This window comes from Euprymna scolopes, chromosome 25 (assembly GCF_053919585.1).
Source record: "Euprymna scolopes isolate OS-2025 chromosome 25, ASM5391958v1, whole genome shotgun sequence".
Classification (NCBI taxonomy): domain Eukaryota; kingdom Metazoa; phylum Mollusca; class Cephalopoda; order Sepiida; family Sepiolidae; genus Euprymna; species Euprymna scolopes.
This window is the reverse complement of record NC_136506.1, coordinates 106522160-106534297: the sequence shown is the minus strand read 5'-3', so window position 1 is coordinate 106534297 and position 12138 is coordinate 106522160. Positions and strand designations below refer to the sequence as shown.

The window sequence follows — 12138 nt, the reverse complement described above, 5'->3', positions numbered from 1 at the left end:
TAATGATTGTCATATTGCCGGGGTAAAGTGAGGACGAGCTCCTATTCTCCTATGAAGTACTCCATGATCAAATGTATAGCCTCTGACAACCTAGTTCTACTCGTGGCTTTCTCGTGTAACTTAGTTACTAAGGCCAGCAAACCTGTATTATTGACAAGAAAGGATGCATCAGACGAGTAACTGGCGACTTAAAACTAATAGTTCTGTGTAAATGGCGCTCGACAGACCGGCAAGGCTGATCATCTAGGAGAAGGAAAACTTCAATTTCAAACAACTGCAGTCGAAAGATGGTGTTGCAGTAATATAAATAAATAAATGAAACACTGGTGGTTTTGTAATCTAAAATTTGCTAAACTTTTTATGAATTAAATGTCAAATCAAAGTATTGAAAATAACGACGCGACTGAAAGTCCAAGTGAAAGACACGCGCCCGACAGTTGTATGTTTGAACAGCGGGAAGAAGCCGGCTGTCATCCTGCACTAAAATCAAGTAGAGTAAAGAGATTAATAAAGTAACCAGTAAGTGCTTTCTCGGAAGCAATCCTTATGATAAAAACGGAAAGGAGTTACAGAAAACGTATGTGTAGGGGATGAAAAGAACGAGGAACACTTAAATCAACAAAACAGCGCGTGTATGATCAAGCAAAGGCAATACGGAAGAATAGATGGTTATTAGAACTGAAATTGGAGGTCATAAAAAGACACGTGAACGTGCAAGTAATGGGGGTTGACACGACAAACGAAATGATGTGTATGTTAATAAGGAAAGGACAAATAATAAAGTGGAAGATGTGATTGAATCAGCAGGAAACCAAGAAAGTGAGATAATTGGCAATGATGGGGAAACTGATGATGAGAAGAAAGCGACGAAGTTAGTTTTTGAAAGATTGAAATATATTATGATGAAAGGAAAGAGAAGTGATAGAATCATGTTTCAGGTAGGCAAAGTTAATGAAGCAGTAAAGTGCAGAAACAAATGACCGACGCGGAAAAATTCGGATTAAAAATGTGGCCGTCATAAAAGAAACGAACCAAGTTGGAAACGTAGAATTAAAGATAATGTAAAGAAATTAAGTGAACTTTCGTGACAAAATAAAACAACTGATAGAAAGGTAATAACAATTATATTAGAGGAAATAAAGCAAAGAATCGTAGCAAAAAGTGCAAGAGATACGAAAAGACTTTTATGAAAACAGGTTATTTAGTTTGAACCAGACGTTCTACGAAGGTAAAATTTAGATTGATAAAAGGGAACACAATGGAAGTGATATGTAAGCAATAAAATATAAAAAAAGAACAAAAAACGAAAAGGTGAGAAAAATGAACAAGGAGCAAATTAATGTAGAAACATTCCAAAGACGCCTGAACCAGATGGTCTACAAGTTGCATGAAAGGATTGCAAGAGATGTAATTCCTGAATGGAACACGCATGTACGAACAGTGCTCTACCAGAAGAACACGCCAAAAGCCACTGCGATTCATAAGTATCGGCCCATCACCTGGTGTTCAATATACATGAAACTGTTGGAGGTAGTTTTGCAAATAAGATTTACTAATATCTGGAACAACTAGAGAACTTACCAGAGGATCAAAAAGAAGGTAGACGAGATAGCAGATAGACCAAAGATCAATTGCTTATTGATAAGACAATACTTCGGTATTTAAAGATAGACTTTATCGATAGATTACGTAATATGATTTGGTTCTGCAGAGCTGGATTAAGGAATGTAAGGAAATATCTGGAATAGCGATGAACGTGCACGATTTCTTGGAAAAAAGTATGAAAACCATGGAAGGTGTCATTGACATCAAACGGGGATCTTGGGAAAGTTCATGTGAAGTGTGTAATTTTTCAGAAGGGCAGCCATTGTTATTTGTTTTGAATATCGCACACTTGTCGTTCATATTACGAAAGGTAAATGTGTGTGAGGAAAGAAGGAGTAAAGGATAAACAATTTATTACGTATGGACGAAAGAATGTGTTCATTAATGACATAGGTATGGAATTTGGTATGAAGAAATGTACTGCTCTAAAATTGACATCGGAAAAATTGTTGAAAGTGAAAGAATAAAGCTTTTAAATGGGGAAATGATAAAACAGGTTGAAAAAGAAGGAATTGTGGAATTATAAAAAATGAAATTGTGGAATTAGGTAAAATAAAAGAAGATGGAATGAAAGAAAATAATGAAAAGAACCGTTAGATGAAGATTGAATGCGAAAAAAGCGAAATATCCACAATAAACACATCGGTAGTAATTGTATTCTTTTATTACACGGGGAGAAAAAGGGTCTGAAAGATATGGATCGAAAGAAGCGGAAAACAATGACGATAAATGGAATTTCTCATCGAAATAGAGATGTCAATAGTTTATATGTGAATAAAAAGAGGGGTCACGAGGTCTAGTAGGTGGAGAACAATGTGTAAAAGAAGAATAGAATAGCCTGAAACTTTATATCTTCAGCTGTATGGAAAAGCTTCTAAAGAGTGTGTAATGTTTTTAGAATGCAAGAGCGCGAACTAGTAAGAAGCAAGAAATTTAAGACAAAAAATTCACAAGCGAAAGTGTATTGAGGAGTAAATGCATTGTCAATTTAGTAGGGATCTATCAGAGGCAATGGACAAGGAAAGGATCTTACGATAATTGTGAAAAATATGACTTGAAGGTTGGGACAGAAGCAAGCGCCCAGGACAAATTATGTGAAGTATCACATTGATAAAACGGCTAAAAATCCCCCATGTCAACTGCGTGGACAAAAAGGTGAGAATTTGCAGCACCTGGTTAGTAGTTGTGAACAGTTAGCTAAAAAAGGAATACAAGAGACGACATGTCACTATTATGAGAAAGGTCCATTAGGATATATGCAAGAAAAGGGGGTTGATACGAACTGAAAAATGCTATGCTCATGTTCCAGAAGGGGTGATGGAGAGTGATAATGTGAAATTATTGTAGGATATGAATATTTAATGTGATCATGTGATTCAAGCAAGGAGACCAGATTTAGTTTTGTAAGAGAAAAAAAAAAGAACACAAGGCAATACACGTAGATGTGAATGTGGAGGGAAAAGAAAAGCACAAGTTCGAAAAGTACGAAGACTCGAAGAGGAAAATAAAAATATTGTGGAAGTTAAAAAGGTAAACATCTTACCTGTTGTGATGGGATCCCTAGATTTTACAAGTGCATTGAGAAAATTAGGATCCATTGTAATGTTAAAGGACTTCAAAAGACTGCCTTGTTAGGAACCGCAAAAATATTTCGGAAAATGCTAGAGTACTGAGAAAAGCAGATGCTGATAGCCTATAGTCATTTGTTATGATCCGTCTATCAACATAACATCGTCAATAACTGCAGTAAGATCAAAATGTGCCAATAATAATAATAATAATAATAATAATAATAATAATAATAATAATAATAATACCAATAATAATGATAATAATAACAATAATAATAATGATAATAATAGCAATAATAATAATAATGATAATATTAACAATAATAATAACAATAATAATAACAATAATAATAGTGATAATAATAATGAAAACAATAATAACAAAAAGAATATTTACAACAACAACAACAACAACAACAACAATAATAATAATAATAATAATAATAATAATAATAATGATAATAATAATAATAATAATAATATTAATAACTTGTCGAAACTAAATTATATAGTAGAAACCTAATAAAAGGCATAAATACATGGCCAGTATCACTAGTAAGATATTCCGGACCGTTCATAGGGTGGACTAAAGAAGAACTGAGACCACTCGATCAGAAGACCAGGAAACTCATGACCATACACAATGCAATAAATCCGAAGGACGGTGTTCATCGACTCTACGTAAAAAGGGAAGACGGTGGGAGGGGACTGGTTAATATAGAAGACAGTGTGAATGACAAAAAAAAAGAACTAGAAAATGCTTAATGCAAAACACTGAAAGAATAATCATAGCAGCGAGAGACACAGAAAAAAAATCAGTAAAACAGTAAACAGAGAGACAAAGGATAAGACAAGAAAAGAAAACAACTACACGAAAGATTCATAAGGCTGAAAAAAAAAGATGAAAATAACGAAAACACTTGGACATTGATGGAAAAGGACACGTAAACCGAGAAACTGAATCCCTAATAACTGCAGTACAAGACAACTCGATAAGAACCAACCAAATCAAAGCAAAGATCGACACAACACAAGAAAACAACAAATGCAGACTATGTGAACAAAGAGACGAGGCGATAAGCCATATAATATGTGAATGCAGCAAACTAGCCCAAAAAGAATAAAAGAACAGACACGACCAAGTGGAAAATGTAGTACACTGGGAATTATGCAAACAACTGCATCTCGAACGCACAGACAAATGGTACAAACATAAGCCGGCAGCAGTACTTGAAAACGAGAATCGCAAAATCCTATCGGACATGGATATATAAACTGATAAACCCATCCAAACAAGAAGACCGGATGTCGTAATAATTAACAAGAAAGAAAAATCCTGTTAAATCGTAGACTTTGATGTTCCAGCTAACCACAGGGTGAATATCAAAGGAAAGGAGAAATGGAGCAAATACACAGCTAGCCAGAGAACTGAAAGGGATATGAAAGATGAAGAAAATCAAAATAATACCTATAATAGTAGGAGCACTAGGAACAATCCCGAAAACTGCGAAAAAAAAAAAAATGGAAGAAATTGGGATCAAAGGAATAACTGGAAAAATACATCGAACAACAATCATGAAAACAGCTGAAATATTAAGAAAATCCCTTGAATGTGGAAACTAACACACAGGAGCAACAAGTGCGGGCAAGACAAACTGCTGCAAAGGAAAAACATGAAACACTACATGGAACCAAGAACACTGAAACCGCATATCTATAAGTTCTCTAACCAAACCCTACCCTCATACCCACATCACTGCCCCCCCCCAAAGAGCGAGACCAAATAACCAAGTAGAGTCAAGGAGGAAAGAAAGACCGATGAACTGACCAGACCTCAGCCGAATAAGTGCGAAGAGAACTGGGACCTTGGAGAGGCTTATTGCCACTCAAATCCCAGCAAAGACTAATAGCTGCTGCCAACGAGAAATCAATGACAAGCACCTGTTGCGATAATGCAAATTTATTTGTAAATGTTATCGAAAGAGGTAGAGAGTACTGGAAACCTGGGGAGACTTGTTGTCACTCAGTCTCTAGGGAACACCACAAGCTGTTTTCAAGGAAAGATCTCTGAAGACTTGTGTGAAAGCTCCTTGTGAGCAACTATATCAAAGCAAGGATCGATAAAACACAAGAAAACAGCAAATGCAGACTCTGTGGACAAAGAGACGAAACGATAAACCATATAGTAAGCGAATGCAGCAAACTTGCCCAAAAGGAATACAAAAACAGGCATGACCAAGTGGGGAGGGTGGTACACTGGGAATTGTGTAAACGACTGCATTTTGAGCGTACAGACAAATGGTACAAGCATAAACCTGCAACAGCACTCGAAAACGAGAACCACAAAATCCTATGGGACATGGACATACAGACGGACAAACCCATCCAAGCAAGAAGACCAGACGTCGTAATAATTAACAAGAAAGAAACATCCTGTCTAATCGTGGACTTTGCAGTCCCAGCTGATCACAAGTTGAGTATGAAAGAAAAGGAGAAACGAAGAAAATACACAGAGCTAGCCAGAGAGTTAAAAGAGATTTGGATGATAAAGAAAATCAAAATAGTACCGATAATAGTAGGAGCACTAGGAACAATCCCGAAAAACTTCGAAAAAAGAATGTCAGAAATTAGAATCAGAGGAATCACTGCAAAAGTACAACGACTAACGATAATGAAAATGACTGAAATATTAAGAAAAACCCTTGAATGCGGAGAATAATACAAGAAGACAATATAACGAATTACAGAGAATGAAGAACACCGAAGCTGTATATCTACAAGTTCTACACCCCCATCATGCATCCCCCCATTGTTTCATCACCGATCCCCCCCCCCCAAAATGATACCAAAGGGCCGAGAAGGGTCAATAAGGACTGAAAGACCGAGGAGCGAGCGCCAACCAGACCTCGACTGGACAAGCGCAAAGAGAACTGGGACCTTGGGGAGGCTGAGTGCCACTCAAATCCCAGCATAAACCAATGGCCACTACCAGCGAGAAATCAATGGTAAGCGGCTGTTGCGATGATGCAAATTCATTTGCAAATGCTATCGAAGGAGGTGGAGAGGTCTGGACATCTGGGGAGACTTGTAGTCACTCAGCTTCCAGAGAATACCATAGGTTTCCAATCAGATCGTTTGTTGACTTGTGTGAAAGCTCCATGTGAGCCAATAATAATAATTAATATTATACAGGGTGTTCCAAAAGTCTTGGGCACATTCCAAGTCCGCATATCTACTTAAATGTGAATGGTAGTAAGATGAAAGAGGTGCCATTTTAAAGCTAAATACATTAGGTTTTTTGCAAGGCTATACCAAAATATACCAGATATACCAGATGTGTTTTTTAGTTCTAGAGATATTCAATGTCAAAATGTGCCCATGACTTTTGGAACACCCTGTATTTTTTTCGTCTCTTTATATATTCGTTCCACTTTTACTTAGAAATTATTGGGCTGATATCGCTGAAATTTTGTATGGAACTCTGTTATGATAAAGTAGAGTGAACTAAGTATTATGGCATCCATTTGACGCACAGTTATGGATTAATATTAATTACTATGGATTAATATTGATTAATATTGATTATTATTGATTAGTATGGATTTACATCTAATGCATAAATAAAACATGCATGTAACGATATTAACCCATCAACTAGACAGCAGAGTCTCTAATACTACCATCTTTTGATGCTGGAATATTTGTGGAGATAGCATAGTATCTGTTCCGTTGTTATGTAACCATTCTCCCAGTTATTATTCGGGAAAGTCAGTGTAGTATATGTTCGTTCGTTATGATACCACCCTCCTAGGCATTAACTCCGCCTGTTTGGAGTGCGTGTATTAGTATCTATTTTGTGCACATTATACCATCTCCCTATAGATTACCTTCTTTTAGAAGATGATTGTAGAGAAGTGTATTTTCTTTTACACAGTGGTCACCACTTATCAAGGCCCGCAAGCCACTCAGGGATAAGGGTTATTGCAAGTACATTACGTTAGTGTGGAGATTTGATGAAGTGTTTACTTAAGGGGACGGTTCATTAGGAATTTGTTAACGTTGGACTTAAAGACATCCAAGTTGTAGTCAGGTGGGAAGCAGGCAGACGGAACAGAGTTCCACAGGCGTGCACTTCTAAGAATGAAGCTTTGTTCATGGAATCCACGTTTTGATTTAGGCACAGATAAAGAGTGGGGGAAAATTTTCACAGTGCATTAGCTAGACGGGTGTTTTTCGTGAGAGATTGGCGAGGGGGGACCAGAGATTGGAGTTCAGACGAGCACCTGCCATGGAAATAACGATAAAACAAGGATAGGCTCGCAACGTCTCTTCTGTGGGAGAGAGGTTGCAGGGTAGAGAAAAGGTCATCCCCCACTAAGCCGCGAAGTCTATTTTGTACTCTGTCACGGCAGGATAGGCTGTTTTTAGCAGCTCCTGCCCAGATATGGCAGCAGTATTCCATCCTTGGATGTACTTGGCTTTTATATAGATAGAGAATTGCATCAGTAGTGAGATATCTTCTGGAGCAGTAGAAGGATCCCACCATCTTTCCAGCGACCTTGGCAACAGACTTGATATACGTGTTCCATTTCAGATCAGGAGTAAAGGTCAAACCCGGAAGCTTGTCAAAACATGAGGCCTCTCCCAGACGAGAGCCATCAATCCCAATTGATGCCAGATGGGGATCAGAGCGTTGATGATGTAAGGATAGGAGTTTTATTGATATAATAACAGCAAAAAATTATAAAAAATGATTATACGATAGTGAATAGAAAAATTGAATTTTCTAATCTCATTAAAAGCTACAAAGTCAAACGTTATTCATAAATGACATTGGCCATACCAATAGTAAAGCAGAAAATATGAGTCGCAATTAATAATTATTAAAAAACATGAAAATTAGTCCAGACTTGTATCAAATATGGATTTAAGCCGAAAAATACCAGATGCCGATTACAGTGAAATGACAGTAATTCATTCTCCCCCAGAAATGGAATAAAACAACCGAAAAGATTTGAATACTAGCTGAAGTATCTGCTGTTGTGATGAAGTACAGGGTTCGACAGAAATTCTTTCCACATTTTAAATTTTCAAGTATATTTTTCTAATGAGCTAATGCAAGTGTCAATGATTTTTTCATTAAACGAATAAGTTTTCATCTTCTGCCAGGTACCCTCATCAAACAATATGGTTTGGACTAGTGTTATGTTATCCGTTTTAGAGGGGGTACATATTATTTACGTGACGGCCAGTACATATATTATCAAATGTTCCAAATTAAATGCTCATTTAGAGAGGAGACAGAGTGACAGTAGGTACATGTTGAAGACATTTATACGGAGAGAGTTACTGGAATGATTAAACGCATTACCTTTTCTCGTTGGAATGATGAACACAAAAAGACGGCAGTTATAAAAAACATGATGATAGTTTATTCTTCGACCGGTCGGAAATGATTCTGTACTTCAGGAATTCAAAGTCGTTACATGGTTCCTTCTAAGCTTCCCGCTTCCAAGAGGGTCCCTTGACTCTAACTGAGAATCGGCCTGATCCTCTCTGCTTCTCTGATTCTCTGATCTGAATCTGATTCTCCCCTCGTTAACTCTTCGAACTCTTTCCTATACTAAAAAATAATTTCTGCTATGACGTCACACGTATGTCTGGCACATGCGCGATTTGCACGTTTTGAAACCATTTCTGACGACCAGGAAATTTCCCATTCTCTTTGTTTTACAAAGAAATTTAACCTACTTGTTAATTCTCTAACCGATATTTTTATTATGGATTCTTTCTTAGAATGTGAATAAATTTTCCAGCCAACTTTTATTTATGAAATATTTTAAAAGAATTAAGCATTTAACTGGAAATTCCATTCAAAACCTATTGATCTTTAAAACTTATCTACAGGGTTCAATTCTTTTTTTTTATCTGATATCATTTTCATTTAATTAATTCTCTTTTTTACTTACATGAAACATTAGTGCACATCGTGCTTTTACTGAAGAAATGTTTTTGAAAAATGGTAAATCTCTAACTGGAACATTGTGAGATTTACGAGTTCATTACAAGTTAGGATGATGCTCCAGATAGAAAGTCAATACAGGTTTGGGTTGAAAATTTTCAGAGCTACAGATTCAGCGAACTCCACTTGGAACGCCCCGAAGCGCTCGAACGCCAGGCAGTATTTGAGCTGTGAGACTTCGTATTAGTCAGTCTCCTACACGTTCAGCTCACAAACATGCTTTGGCCTTGTGATTGTCTGATCGAACAGTCAGAAGAATTTTACACACTGATATGCAATTCCATCCATGCAAGTTCATGATTGCTAAGAAACTACACGAGCGCAACTGGGAAAATCGCATGTCAAAATTTAGGAGGTATTTCTGCCGCATCCTGTACAGCAATAAAACTATTGTCTGAACACAAAACAAAGCAAGAACATAAGTCATTGTCCACCTTACAATGGACTAAAGCATAATGTGAGCATTACTTTGCTACATTGTATGAAGTATTCTCACATTTATACGATAGAAACAGTGATAACTTAAAGAAATATTTGTCTGATCAGCCTGAAATTTTAGAGGGTACTTATTGTTATATGGCGTAATCGCGTTGACACGCTGGTTTTCATTAGATCATCGAAGTTAAGCGATGTGGAGCCTGGCAAATACCAGATGAGTTACCACTTAGTATGCCATCTTCCCATGACTGGGATATACATACAGCTGAGTTGTTATTCCATGTTTTGACGTTACTCGAAGGCACGGGGTGCGTGGTTAGGCGGTTATCAAGCGGTTATCAGGCGGTCGAAAAATGGTTACGCTTGCCGCAACAACTCTCTCTCTCTCACTCTGGCCTACTGATTTCTGAGTCAAATAATGCATTGTAAAGTGATCGACCTAAGGAGCGATTTGCCCCTCATTGGGGAGCTTCAGACTTCCACGGGACATGAAGAAGGCCGGGTAACTATGCTAAGATAGCTTTAATAGATACCGGGTAACGGCGGATATCACAAAGACTTGAAATTGAAATATATAGATATATTTTGCTTTATTGTTTGAAAAATCAGATATATATTTTGTGTTATTGTCAAACTCAGAGATATAATTGTTATTGAAAAATCGACGACAGGAAATGTTAGAATAATGGCGTTGACATCGTCTGGCCTGAGGAACTCCGGCCAGGTGTTCTGAATGACAAGGTTTAACCTTTAAAGTCATGGGAATTAAATGTTGATTTTGGTCTCAGATTGCAAAGCTAGTGATATGGCTGAATTGCACACCCACAATTTTGCATTTAGGGTTTCCCCAGATACGTGGCGTAATTCGATTGGCTTAGAAGATAGTCTCCTCCACGACTAACCTTACTATATAAGACGAGTGTCGCGCGAAATTAGTCAGATTTCAGGCAGATTCCAGGTGACGCAGACTCTCGAGATAATACTGAATGAAGACGTGACCAACACCCCTCCTCCATCTGCCGAAGAGAAGAGAGATTTGAGACTTTGAAAAACCTGCTAAGAACTTGAATGTACATATATGTAAAAAGTCTGTAATTTTTGTGAATTTAACTTTGGTAGAATAGAATTTCAAGTGTTTGTTTTCTTTCGTGCCTGCATGAACTTTACTATTGTTTTTAGCATACCAGGACCTGATGTGACCGCCTCTCAGGGAACCAGACATCATGAGCCGAGTTTTTTCCGAGGAGTCGATCAGGGGTCCTTGCGTGACCTCCCAAGAGAGGAGGGCCACAGCATTCCGTTAAACAATGTTAAAAGTTCTTGAATCTTTACATTTAAATCAATGTGTGTGTGTGTGCAACTCATTGGCATTGCTTGCCAATATCTAACACGTATTTTCTGTTCGGTTTCGGTTTACTGTTATCAAATAGCAGCAGATCCATATATTAAATTTAAAAAAATCGGAAGTTTACATTTCGACCATAACCTTTCAAAGTTAAAATGACACTAAATCACGAATAAGGTTATATAAAATGAGAAACTCATTTTGTCCAATATGGAACAAGAATTAAAATTATTGAAAAAGTGTGATTTTGAAACTTTTCTGTTAACTTGACGTTTGACTTAGATATTCCAAATTTAAATAAGTTGAATTTCGACAAGTTGCATATAAATCTATATATTCGTAATGTACGGCATAATCGCGTTGACATACCGGTTCTTGTCAGATCACCGAAGTTAAGCAACGTTGAGCCTAGCTAGTACCAGATGGGTAACCATTTGGGAATTCTAGGCGCTGTATGCGCTTTCCGCTTATCTTGGCATTGTTTCCAGTCGTCCTGAACCTCAACTTGCCACTGGTATTTAACAATGTCGAATCAGAAGAAGTCTGGTTGGGATTGCGCAACTCTTGCCACAAACATTTCGCACGCAGGCACCCTTACAGTGGGTACTCATAGTCTATCAAGACTGAAGGAAGCCATATAAGATTACGAAATATCCAATTCCTTAATTAAAGGTCTTTGAATACCCAGCCTGTCTGTGGAGTCTTCAGAAATTACAAACATCCGAATCTAACTTCTAGCATTATTATATATGTGACTTCTCCCCAAACCTTCGACTAGTTTTTAGCGATGATAGATAGATTCTATAAATTATATAAAACTTATTTAACACTTAACTAAAAATTATCTAAAACTCATTTTAAATTTATTTAAAACTTGTTTAAAACTTAAATGTGACGTTGAACTAAAATATTCTTCAATATTCTTTTTTAATCTTCTGTTATTTAGAAATTAAAACTATTTAAAAACAGACGGTTACACCCTGTTTCTCTTCGTTAAATATCAAATTTAATCTCTCTAAATTTCAGATAGAAAACTTTGTTGTACACAGGTGTAAGACAGACATACGTTTACGCGAAATGTATTATAGTTCGAAATCATTGGCAAAGTTTCAAAACTAATCTTAGTTGGGATGCACCGACGTGAAGCTTGTAACGCA

The 12138-nt window shown here is 37.0% G+C and overlaps 1 pseudogene; it reads left to right on the top strand.

The window, feature by feature from the left end:
* Positions 1-11323: 11323 nt before the first annotated feature.
* On the top strand, positions 11324-11440 carry LOC145247758 (5S ribosomal RNA; annotated as a pseudogene).
* The last annotated feature ends 698 nt before the right edge of the window (positions 11441-12138 follow it).